Raw genomic sequence first — 13,746 nt, forward strand, 5'->3', positions numbered from 1 at the left:
CTGTTAATATGGTGAATCACATTTATTAATGTGCGTATGTTCAAACATCCTTGCATCCCAGGGATAAATCCCACATGGTCATGGTGGATGATTCTTTTAATGTATTGCTGAAGATGATGGTTTGCTAGTATTTTATTGAGTATTTTTGTATTTACATTCATCAGGGATATTGTTTCTGCTAGTGTCCTTGGTCTGGCTTTGGTATCAGGCTAATACTGTCCTCATAAGATGAGTTTGGAAGTATTCCTTGCTCTTCATTTTTGGGAAGAATGTGAGGATTGGTATTAATTCTTTAAATGTTTAATAGAAACAGAAAAGTGCCGTCTTGGGCTTTTCTTTGATGAGAGACTTGGTGTATTAACAGTTGTAATATTTCCTCTTTCATTTCTGATTTGAGTCCTTTTTTTCTTATTAACTGTTGGTATAAGGGTTTGTCAATTTTGTTTAGCTTTTTGTTTTTTCATTTTTTTGTTTTCTATTTCATTTATTTCTGCTCTGATCTTTGTTATTTCCTTCCACTAACTTGAGGTTTAGTTTGTTCTTTTTCTAGTTCCTTGAGGTGTTGAGGTTTAGGTTGTTGGTTTGCGATCTTTTTTAATGCAGGCATTTAATGCTATAAACTTCCCTCTTAAAACTGTTTTTGCTGCATCCCATAAGTTTTGACATGTGTTTCCATTTTCATTTGTCTCAGGGTATCTTTATATATGTTTCTAGAGTCGGGGTCTCACTATGTTGTTCAGGCTTAGAGTTCAGTGGCTATTTGCAGGTGCAGTTATAGCTGTCACTGCACCCTCAAACTCCTGGGTCCAAGTGATCCATTCCTGCCCCAGCTTCCCAAGTAGCTATGACTGTAGGCATGCATCACTGTGCCAGGCTTTCAAGACATCTTTCAATTTCTCTTGTAGTTTCTTTTTTGACCCAATAATTGTCCAGTATATTTCTTACACAGTGTCTTAGGAAGGATAAAACCAGCTTTGATATGTTGGCTATTGTGTTTCCGAAAAGACAAGACAGGGTTGTTTTTCTTAACTTTATACTTGAAAGTTTCAAACATATAGAAGAGTGAAGAAAGTAGTGAATACGATGAACCAAGTCAAGCTTCAACAATTATCAATACATAGCCAATCTTGATTTATCTATACATCTACGCCAGATTGTTTTGAAGCACATCCCAGACTTTAACTGTAAAAATTTACTCTATATTTCCAAGAAAGACTTTAAACAAAATATCAATACCATGCTCACCCTTTAAAAAGTAATTTCTAAATTATAGATGCAGTTTATTTAGAAGTATAAAGAAAAAAGTAAAAACTACCTTTAATTTTACTACACAGAAATAATTGCTTTTAGTGATGGGATGTATTTTGTGTGTGTAAGTTTAAAGAATTGTGATTGTCTGAATATATTGTTTATATGCTGCATTTTCAGATTCCCAGTAATTCTTAACAGATTATTCTGCTTGCATATCTTTTAATACATTTCCATGAATGTACCATTATCTATTTAATGCCTTGTTGTTGGACATGTTCATTTCTTCCAGATTTTTTGCTATTATAGGTAATATTTTGAATAACAGGCCAGTACACAAGTCTTTGTGTAACTCTCAGGCTCATTTTATAATTAGATAGGATATTTCTTTCTTATTAAGTTTGTACCAAATTACACTTGCCCCAACAGCATATGGTAGTACCCATTTCAGTTTTGTTGTTACTAGTTTCCTGTATATTATCTCTGCAGATCAGGTTGTTTTTTCTGTAAAGAGCTAGATAGTACATATTTTAGGCCTTGCCATACAGTCTCGTCATAACTATTCAACTCTGCTGCTGTAGGGTGAAAGCAGCCGTAGACAACTGGGTATGGCTGTGTACCAATAAAACTTTACTTACCAAAACAGGCAGTGGTGGAGCACAGTGGCTCATGCTTGTAATCCCAGCACTCTGAGAGGCTAAGGTGGACAGATTGCTTGACCCCAGGAGTTCAAGACCAGCCAGGGCAACATAGTGAAACCCCACCTCTACTACAAATACAAAAAAAATTAGCCAGGCATGATGGTGCATGCCTGTATTCTCAGCTACTTGGGAGGCTGAGGCAGGAGGAAAAAAAAAGAACAACAAACAACAGGCAGTTGGCTAGATTCTGTCCACAAGCCATAGTTTGATAACCCCTTCAGTGGATACTAGTTATTAAAGCAAAACAAACAAAATAAGTCTTAAGGAGGCCCCTAAAGTTGTTGAAGATTTAAGTCAGCGGAATAGTTTACAATCAAAGATCACCAGATTGACAATGAAGCAAGCTCTATGGCTGAGGGTTGAAACAATAAAAAATAAAAAAGTAAAAATAAAAATAGACCACCAAAGACTTTAGATATTGCAATTTTCAGATAATATAAAACAGCCACCTTATTTTAAAATTGCAACTCTCCTTCCTCTCTGTACTTTCTCCTTGTTTTGTTACTCTCCATTTCAATTATCACCTACTATACTGCGTAATTTGCTTATTTGGTTTATTGTATTTCTTCTGCTACTGTGATGTAGTCTATATGAGAGCAGGGTTTTTATTTCACTGCTATAACCCCAGCACCTAGAGCAGTGCCTTTCATGTAACAGGGGTCAGAATTAAACAGTCATAAAAATAAGCTAACAGTAACAGGCTATGATGACTGACGAGGTGAATATGAGAGGGAAACAAATAGAACTTTTACAAATGAAAAATACATTTGTTGAAGTAAAAAATTCAACAGACGGGTTAGATTAGTCACAGCTGAATAGAAATTAGTGAATTGGAGGTGATCTTTAGAAATTACCAGAATGTGGCACAGAGAATCAAGAAAATGGAGAATATGAGAGGTTAAGAAATATAGAGGATAAAATGAAAAGATCTAACAATATATTTAATTGGAGATCCAGAAAAAAAAAAAAGAGAATGAAGTGAAGGAAATATTTGAAGAGGTAATTATCTTACTTGCTACCAGGATACTTGAGTGCCGTGTGGGCATGTATGATAGAGCTAGGAGAAATAGCAGGTGGTTCTGGCATCTTCCTTACCATCGTGTCTCCCACTTTGACTGCAGTCGTGACCACTGATGTGCCAGTCTGCTTCAGTCTCTACCAAGCCCAGAACTTCACCCTCTATCAGGTCCTGAGGAAAAGCAGCTTCCACGGTTTATTTCAAGCTGGATGAGGATCCAATTGATGCCATATCCCTGTTGTAGCCTTTTGTGGTGAGACAAGGCGCTCATCAGGACAGCAGGTTCCTCAAAGCCTTCCACACCAATGTGAAGGACAGTAAGATGTGGAAGTTCCTGGGTTTTGTTTTTGGACAATGGGAACCAAGGGTGGCATCCCTACACTCCATAGTGTAGGGCCTGACACGATGTAAACTCCCTCCTCCAGTAATCATTCATCAAGAGTTTCAGTGTTGTGATAACCTGTGAGTTCTCCACACAGTGGCACATCATGGAGCTCATTTCCTTCCTGGATTACAACTGCACCTTGGACAGTGAGGGCTCTTTTGGAAGTGCACACCTAGCTGACCTGCCCTCCAACTCAAAAGTGGACAAGACCTGTTCAGAGGTGTTAAGCACCCCCACACTCAATGTCCATTCAGGCCAAAAGTATGCTCTTTGCCCCAAGGGAACCAAAGTCATGATGACATATGCCAGAGCTTGGGTAAAGGATACAGTGAGGATTCTTGGATTTCAGAACAAAGTATTCCTGGAGCCCCCTGTACTTCATGAAGCCTATGTCCAGCTTGTTGTCAAAGAAATGTAGATTAATTCAAAAGGAACACAGGATTCTATCGGTCCTTTTCCTAGTCCTGAAGACAAGGTCAGCTATGTAATATCCAGGGCCCAGTGGAAAATGAAAAGGCAAACTCCTTGGGCTGGGTGCGGTGGTTCATGCCTGTAATCCCAGCACTTTGGGAGGCTGAGGTGGGCGGATCATCTGAGGTCAGGAGTTTGAGACAGCCTGGCCAACATGGTGAAACCTCGTCTCTACCAAAAATACAAAAATTAGCTAGGCATGATGGCATGTGCCTGTAATCCCAGCTACTTGGGAGGAGGAAGCATGAGAATCACTTGAGCCCGTGAGGCAGAGGTTGCGGTGAGCTGAGATTGCGCCACCACACTCCAGCCTGGGCAACAGAGTGAGACTCTGTCTCAAAAACGAAAAACCAAAAAACAGAAAAGGCTGGGCACGGTGGTTCATGCCTGTAATCGCAGCACTTTGGGAGGCCAAGGCAGGAGGACTGCTTGAGCCCAGGAGTTTGAGACCACCCTAAGCAACATAGCAAGACGCCGTCTCTACAAAATATTTGAAAATTAGCTGGGTGGGGTAGTGTGCACCTGTAGTCCCAGCTACTAGGGAGGCTAAGGTGGGAGTATCACTTGAGCCCAGGAGGCTGAGGCTGCAGTGAGCTGTGATCACACCACTGCAATCCAGCCAGGGTGACAGAGCAAGACCCTGTCTCAAAAAAAGAAAAAAAAATTAAAAGGAAAAATTAGGTTAAAGGTACTAACTATAAAGCTTTTTCCATTCTTTAACAATTTCTCAACTGGTCATGGTTTTAAATTTTGCTATTTAATGCCATTCTAAGTAAAGTTAAATTGTTAGCATGAATTTTATTCATTTTCATATTGTGTAATGATCATTTTATTTTTTTGAGACAGTTTCGCTCTTGTTGCCCGGGCTGGAGTGCGGGGGTGTGATTTCAGCTCACTGCAACTTCTGCCTCCCAGTTTCAAGAGATTCTCCTGCCTCAGCCTCCTGAGTAGCTGGGATTACAGGCGTGCGCCACCAAGCCCAGCTAATTTTTGTATTTTTAGTAGAGACAGGGTTTCACCATGTTGGCCAGGCTGGTCTCGAACTCCTGACCTCAAGTGATCCAACCTGCCTCAGCCTCCCAAGGTGCTGGGATTACAGGTGTGAGCCACCAGGCCTGGTGTAATGATCATTTTAAATACAAACATAAGAGCCTTTACCTCTTATGTGAAATTAGAAATTACAAAATTGATATTTGTGTCTCATACACACAAGTACTTTGTTCTTACCAGGGGAGTGGAAACGCTGCACAAAAGTAACTCAACTTTTATTTGAGACAGAGTCTCGCTCTGTCGCCCGGGCTGGAATGCAGTGGTGCAATCTCGGCTCACTGCAGCCTCCACCTCTCAGGTTCAAGCAATTCTCCTGTCTCAGCCTCCTGAATAGCTGGGATTACAAATGTGTGCCACCACAGCCAGCTAATTTTTTTTTTTTTTTTTTTTTTGGTATCATTAGTAGAGACGGGGTTTCGCCATGTTGGCCAGGCTGGTCTGGAATTCCTGGCCTCAAGTGATCCGCCCGCCTCAGCCTCCCAAAGTGCTGGGATTACAGGCGTGAGCCACTGTGCCTGGCTGAGATGACAAATAGGATGAAGTCTTGGGGTGTTTAGAAGGAAAAAAAAAGGGGTGAGAAAGGAATAAGAGGTGGCTTTGAGTATATCATCTACTACAAAATACTGGAAAAGGACTGGTAGAAACTCAGTGACTTTAAAATTATCTTTAAGCAAATGCCTGAGAAAGGCAAAAGTCTAAAGAAATGATGGTCACTTTTTCCAGAAGTGCTTAAAGAATTGAAATGCTCCTTTGAGGCAAAGGGGACAGTCATTCTGCTTAATTGCATCTTCAGGCTTGAACAAGGTACAAGGTATCATCTAGGACAGTAGGTTTTAAATTTTTTTTAATGCAACCCACAGTAAGAAATAGACTATACAGGCTGGGTGCTGTGGCTCACGCCTGTAATCCCAGCACTTTGGGAGGCCGAGGCGGGCAGATCACGAGGTCAGGAGATCGAGACTATCCTGGCTAACACGGTGAAACCCCGTCTCTACTAAAAATACAAAAAAATTAGCCGGGCACGGTGGTGGGCACCTGTAGTCCCAGCTACTTGGGAGGCTGAGGCAGGAGAATGGTGTGAACCCGGGAGGTGGAGCTTGCAGTGAGCCAAGATAGCGCCACTGCACTCCTGCCTGGGCGAAAGAATGAGACTCCGTCTCAAAAAGAAAAAGAAAAAGAAATAGACTATACATAATAACCCAATCATACACACATATAGAAAGTCCCATGAAACAATATACTTACCAATATGATGCATTCTGAAATTTTCTATTTCTTTTTTTTTTTCTTTTTGTAATGCTGGTTGTAACTCACTAAATTGATTTTACAACCTGCCCATGGATCTCAGCCTGCAGTCTGAAACACAGTAACCTAGGGAAAATGAGTCTAGATGGCTTTTACCAAGGGTATTGGAAGTGGGGCCCACATTGTGAGAAATACAACCATAAGTAAAAAGTGCTAAATGGCCTCTCTTTAACCAGAGACCACAGTGCCAACACTGTAAAGTCTGTAACTTCCCCTGCTTTCAGTGGTTACCTCTGGGTTTCCCCTGTTGTGATTTATAGAAAATGACTATCACTTTGGAATTGAGCTGGTGGATTTCTACAAAGATTCTTGGTATTTCATGGTTATTTTCTGATGTAGAGCAAGACTTCATGTGAATGAAAGCAGATTCATTTTGCCTTTCTTGCTTGGGTACCCCAGGCTGATGTGGAATAAAAAATTGTTGGGTGATTTCTCTTACATTTCTGCATAATGAGTGAGGAAGTGTGTGTGTTTAATTCCGAAACCAATAAACTGGGTTGCCAGAAAATCATTGATCATAAGAAGTGTATGGCACTGAACTGACACCCTGTGCTATATGGGCCATTATTTTTCTTCATTGCAAAATCACTATTTTTTATTTATTTATTGTTTTTGAGACAGAGTTTTGCTCTTGTTGCCCAGGCTGGAGTGCAATGGCGCAATCTCAGCTGATGGCAACCTGTGCCTCCTGGGTTCAAGCGATGCTCCTGCCTCAGCGTCCTGAGTAGCTGGGATTACAGGCATGCGTCTCCATGCCTGGCTAATTTTGTATTTTTAGTAGAGACGAGGGTTCTACATATGGGTCAGGCTGGTCTCGAACTCCCGACCTTGACCTCCCAAAGTGCTGGGATTACAGGCGTGAGCCACCGCGCTCAGCCATGCAAAATCGCTTTTTAAACTGTTAATATTTCATATAAGAAAGGCTTGGCTTATCTTCCTGAATCTGGTTGCAAATTAAGTCTTAATAATCCCAGTTCTGAATAGCAACCTGCAGGGGATGGTGGCTCAGGCCTGTAATCCCAGCACTTTAGAAGGCTGACGCAGGAAGATCACTTGAGCCCAAGAGTTTGAGACCAGCCCTGGCAACATAGCGAGATTCCATCTCTACAAAAAACAACTAGCCAGGTGTGGTGGCACATGCCTGTAGTCTTAGCTGCTTGGAAGGCTGAGGCAGGAGGATCGCTTGAGCCTTGAGCCATGATCCCACCACTGCACTCCAGCTCTGGTGACAGAGCGAGACCCTGACTCTAATGAAAAATAATAAAATGAATAGCTTATGTAAGAGTTCTGCATTATTCCCCTTACTCCCTGAGTAAATTTGGCTGAAATACAGAGTTTGTGACCCTTGGGAAGTCAAAACTCTCTGTGAAGGGCCCTTCAAAATACTTTTTTGCCTTTGCTCTAAAATGTTAGCTCCTAGTAGACAGGAGAGAATCATTTATTCATGCATTTAATTGGCCAGGTGTGCAAAGCACTGTATTAGTGATGGCCCTATATAGACCTTTATCATGCAGTGGTTCCCACATGTGAAAAGAGTGAATGTACCGTAATCAGTTAGGGAGTATTTTAATAATAAACTCTCAAACGTTTTGCTAAACTGCAATTTTATATTGGCTGGGCACAACACAAAACAGCCCAAAGTAGATATAATTATATAAAGTTGATTTCAGCCCAGCCCAGCCCAACTTTCCACAGTCAACTTGAAATTTTCTCACTGTTACTAACTGGTGTCTTTCAAACCCATGTCCAAGGTTACGGGTGGGAGTGGTAGAGAATTGTCACTAGCTCTGCCGCCTATTGAATTGCTTCTGTGTGTAGGATTTAGCAGTTCCTGTCCCAGACTGAGGCCTGACTCAGCTTTCTGCCAGGACTCTTCTCGTCTGTGGCTGTGCTTTCTAGTCTTCTGGGCCATAATCAAGGCCAGTACATCCAAGAAGCCAGCTGTGAACAGACTAGGATTTGATAGGGCCCCTCACTGCCTGATGCCTCTTTCTGGTGGCCTTGCCAGGTTTAGAACTAGATCCTGCTAGGCTGCCTTCCTGGTAGTAGAGGCTTTCCAGGTAGTCAGGCTGTTTTCTATATGCATGATGTTGGGCTCAGTTAATATTTGTAAAACAAATGTCCTCTGGAAAGGGCTCTGCCTTTCTGAGTTACTGCCTCTCTTCTACCTCCTTTAATGACCTGCTCATTTTAGCATCTCATTGAAATGCACACATCTTGTGGTTTCCTATGCTCTAAAATCAGTGCCAGACTAAAAGCTCTTCAAACAGGAGCCTTTCCCCCCTCCACCTCCTTTTTTTTTTTGAGACAGAGTATCACTCTGTCGCCCAGGCTGGAGTGCAGTGGTACGATCTCCATTCACTGAAACCTCTGCCTCCTGGGTTCAAGCAGTTCTCCTGTTTCAGCCTCCCAAGTAGCTGGGACTACAGGTGCACACCACCACGCCCAGCTAATTTTTGTATTTTTAATAGAGTCGGGGTTTCACCATATTGATCAGGCTGGTCTCGAACTCCTGATCTCAGGTGATCCACCCGCCTTGGCCTCCCAAAGTGCTTGGATTACATGCATGAGCCACCGCGCCTGGCCCTTTCCTTATTTTTTGAGTGCTCGTTGCTTAACACACTATATGACTCAGACATTCAAAGAAATGTCAAATGAATGAAAAAATCAGCTAAACAATCTTTGCTTAAGTGAATTTCTGATGATTTTCAGGCTATATAGAAGAGAGTATAGGGGAGGTGAAGGCATGCTGGAACACCACTAGGTCTAGTCCCTTATATAAAACTGTCCTGGGAAAAGAAGGGGAAGATTTGTGCCCCATTTACCCCAGTATTCTTAGCCCCAAGTACACACACAGCCTCTTATATTTTCTTCAGCAGTGTTTTTCAAATGTTAGCATGCATTGGGATCATCTGGAGGGCTTGCTAAATCAGATTGCTGTGCAACATCCTAGAATTTCTGGTGCAGTAGGTTTGGCGTGGGGCCAGACAATTTGCATTTTTAGTAAGTTCCTAGGTCTGTTGATGCTGCTGGCCCAGGGTCCACACTTTCCAGGGTTCACACTTGGAGAATTACTGTATTTTCTTTCTTTTCTTTCTTTTTTTTTTGAGATGGAGTCTCACTCTGTTGCCCAGGCTGGAGTGCAATGGTACGATCTTGGTTCACTGAAACCTCTGCCTCCCAGGTTCAAGCGATTCTCCTGCCTCCGCCTCCCAAAGAGCTGGGATTACAGGTGCCTGCCACCATGCTCAGCTAATTTTTGTTTTTAGTAGAGACAGGGTTTCACCTTGTTGGCCAGGCTAGTCTCGAACTCCTGACCTCAGGTGATCCACCCACCTCAGCCTCCCAGAGTGCTGGGATTATAGGCATGAGCTACCGTGGCTGGCCTGTATTTTCAATAGTAGTAGCTACACTATTAGTTGAGTACTGACCAGCTTATTCTTTACCATGCACTGTGGTAAATTCTTTATATATGTTATTTCATTTCCATTCAACAACCCCAAGAAGGATAAATTGTCATCTCAGTTTTACAGATGAGTCTGAGGAATAGAGTTGTTAAAAAACTTGCCTAGTATCTTATGTACAGGGCTGAAATTTGAAGTAAATTCTGTCTGATTCATAGTTAAGTGTACAACAAATACATAATTGTTGAAAACGAATGCATAAAGTATCTAGGCAAACCTAAAACTTGTGAACCAAGTAGGTAGATGTTCACATATATAGACTGAGTGTGCAGAAATCCTGTATTAGACTGATGGGTATTTACTTCACTCCAACTCAAGACTTCTGAATTAGCAAGGCAACTTTATGTATGAGACTATATTGCCATTGTTTCTCAAATTGTGGCTCCTGAACCAGCAGCATGAACATCACCTGAAAACTTGTCTAAGACTGCCAGATTTAGGGATTTAGGGATGCCAGATTAAATTTGAATTTCAGATAAATGATGAATAATGAAATCTTTGAGACATACATATACTAAAAATTATTCATCGTTTATCTGAAATTCAAGAATCTGATATATGGGAATTCTGTATTTTATTTGGCAAGACTATTAGAAATTGAAATTCTCCAGCCCTAGCCCAGACTTAATGAATTAGAAACTCAAGTGAGTCCCAGCCATCAGTGTTTCAATAGGCCCTACAAGTGATTCTGATGCACCCTCAAGTTTGAAAACCAATGACCTAGGCAATGCCTTGTTCACCTAAAGCAGTGGTTAGCCGAACCTGGCCAGCTGTCTGTTTTTGTCAATAATTTTTTTTTTGAAACACAGTTACACCCACACCCATTCTTTTGCTTATGCTTTTATTTACTTACTTATTAAGTTACCTGCCCTCTTGAAGCTTATATGGTCTAGCTGTGGACAGTTGTGTTAATTATATCTTCAGGTGTAAGTAACAATAAAACAAACTAAAATTGGCTTAAGTAATAAAGGAATACAAGATCTTGCATAGCCAGAAGTACAGAGGCTGCAGGGATGCTTGGCTCAGCAGTTCTTGTGTTACAAGAGCATGACAGGACAAAGACCTTATGGCCCTAGAATGTTTGCTATCTGACCTTTTACAGATAATGTTTGCTTAACCCTGACCTAAGAGAGCATCCTCTGATCATAGAAGCATATTCTCAGCCCTCTCTAACAGGTGCTGGAAGCTGGGATAGGACAGACACTGAGTTTCTGAAAAATTGAAAAGTCCCTTCTGAGCTTTCTTGCATTGCTGTGTTCCTTGGCTCCAAGAGGGGTTCGGGGGAAGATGAAGGGCAATGCAGCAAAGGAGGGGCCGAGGAGCAAAAAAAAAAAAAAAAAAAACTTCCCAGAGCCCAGAATACCTGGTTATGGGCACCCCCTGCTGGAGAGTTGGCAAAATTCTGTGACATTGGTCAATTTAGTCACCAAATGTGTAGAGGTTGACTGTATGCCAGATTGTGGAAAGCAAAGGTAAAGTTCTTCTCTTGAAGAACTGACTCACAGTCAAGAGTAGTCAGGCTCCCTAATTAGATCTTTATGCTGTCTAGTCAAGTGTCAATTGCAGTCGTACTTAACAAATGATGATTGATATAATATGCTTATAGTCATTCAGTAAATAACTATTACATGTTTGCTAGGGGATAGGTGCTGGACTACACACTGGAGACAGAGTAGTAAACAAAATAGATACATTCCTTGCCCTCTTGGAGCTTATATTCTAGTGGATGTTGTGTTAATTATAACATCAGTTGTAAGTAACAACAAAGCCAACTAAAAGTGGCTTAAGCAATAAGGAATATATTATCTCACATAACTGTAAGTACAAAGGTAGGATAGGCTTTAGGGCTAGTTGATTCAACAGCACAAGACATCAATAAAGACAAGTTATTTTCATCTCATTCTCTGCCTTTCTGATTGTACTGGCATTTTCCTCAGGTTGTTCCTTTATTATTATTATTTTTTCTTCTTTTGAGATGTCTCACTCTGTCTCCCAGGCTGGAGTTCAGTGATGTGATTTCAGCTCACTGCAACCTCTGTCTCCTGGCCCCAGGTCAGGGCCTCCGCCTCCTGGGCCCAGGCCCTCCCAGCTCAGCCTTCTGAGTAGCTGAGACTACAGGCATGTGCCAACCACCCAGGTAATTTTTGTATTTTTTTTTTTTTTTTTTGCCATGTTCCCTAGGCTGGTCTTGAACTCCTGGGTCCAGTGATTGAGCCTTGGCCTCCCAAAGTGCTGGGATTACAGGCGTGAGCCACCTCACAGGCCTCAGGTTGTTCCTTTTGAAGTTTCAAAATGGTTGCTACAACTCCAAGTATCACCTTCAGATATGTCAAAGTACAGAGACAGAAAGTGATCATCTCTTTGTGTGGCTTTCTCTATTTTGTTTTAAGAGACAGGGTCTCACTTGTTGCCCAGGCTGGAGTGCAGTGGCACAGTCATAACTCACTGCAGCCTTGAACTCCTAGGATCAAGAGATCCTCTAACTTCAGCCTCCCAAATTTCTAGGATTACAGGCGTGAGCCACTATGCCTGGCTGTGTAACTTTTTTTTTTTTTTTTTTTGAGACAGGGTCTCACTCAGTCACTCAGGCTGCAGTGCAGTGGCACAATCACAGCTCACTGCAGCCTCAACCTCCTGGGCTCAAGCGATCTTCCTGCCTTAGCTTCCTGAGTAGCTGAGACTACAGGCCTGTGCCACAACACTTGACTAATTTTTTACTGTGGCCTTCTTACAATGAAGACACTTTTCTCAGAAGCTCCCAGAACACTTCCTTTCAGGTTATGGGGCTGATCCTAAACCAATCACCGCAAAGAGAAGAGAAAATTGTTGATTAAAATAGGGGCTTCTCCTGGGGCTTCTGAGTCACAGAGAGGAGAGATGGATGCCAGGACAAAATTGGGGTTCTGTTAACAAGGAAGAAGGGAAGAAGTGGATATTAAATAAACATCTACCAGCATTTGCTATAGGAAAGGGAAACTAATACATAAAAATTATTTTCATGGGCCGAGCCCAGTGGCTAACACCTGTAATCCCAGCACTTTGGGCAAAGCCGAGGCGGGTGGATCACCTGAGGTCAAGAGTTCGAGACCAGCCTGGCCAACATGGTGAAATCCTGTCTCTACTAAAAATACAAAAAATTAGCTGGGCATGGTGGTAGGCACCTGTAATCCCAGCTACTCAGGAGGCTGAGGCAGGAGAATCACTTGAACCCGGGAGGCAGAGGTTGCTGTGAGCCGAGATTGCGCCATTGCACTCTAGCCTGGGCAACAAGAGTGAAACTGTCTCAAAAAAAAAAAATTTTTTTTTCATATGATGAAGGAATTACAAAGAAGTTAGCTTTTGCTGCTGAACAAAACACCTCCAACCTCTATGGCTTAGGACAGCAATTTATTTAACTCATGATTGTATTTGGGCTGAGCTCAGCTGGGTGGTTCTTTTGGCCTTGACTGGACTTACTCATGACTGTGGTCAGCTGCAAGTCAGCTAGGTAGCTTTGCTCATGGGATCTGGCTGTTAGCTGAGGAAATGAGTCCAGGTGTCTTTACTTATCCAGCAGGCTCTCCTTGGCTTATTCCTGTAGTAAATCAGCAAACTTCCAAGGACTAGAGCAGATGCTTGCAAGTAGTTTTGAAACCTAAGCTTGGAACTGGAACATTATCAGTTCTGCTGCATTCTTTAGGTCAAATCAAGTAAGAAGGCCAAGAGGGTGAAGAAATAGATTCCATCTCTTGAGAGGAGGAGCTTCAAAGTCACATTGCAAGGGCATGGACCCAGGTAGGGAAAGAACTTGTGACACTTTTGCAGTTTATCACAGGTGGTAAGAGTAACAGGGAAAGCTACCTGGATCTGCCTTCAAGAGAGAACTATCATTTGTAAAGTTTCAAATCAGCAATATGTCTACTCTGAGCTGAAATTCTTATACTAGTATAACTGTTACTGATGGTTTCATTACACTGTTCTAGGTAGCAAAAGTTCAGGGGTTGTGATGCTGTGATTTAAAACAATAATATTAGGGTTTTCTGAGCTTCTTCCTGAGGGGCAAGATCATCTGTGGTCTCATTTTTGGCCTTTCCACACAACATGGCCCCCCAAATGCCATGATTT

Source organism: Gorilla gorilla, chromosome 9 (assembly GCF_029281585.2).
Source record: "Gorilla gorilla gorilla isolate KB3781 chromosome 9, NHGRI_mGorGor1-v2.1_pri, whole genome shotgun sequence".
Classification (NCBI taxonomy): Eukaryota; Metazoa; Chordata; class Mammalia; order Primates; family Hominidae; genus Gorilla; species Gorilla gorilla.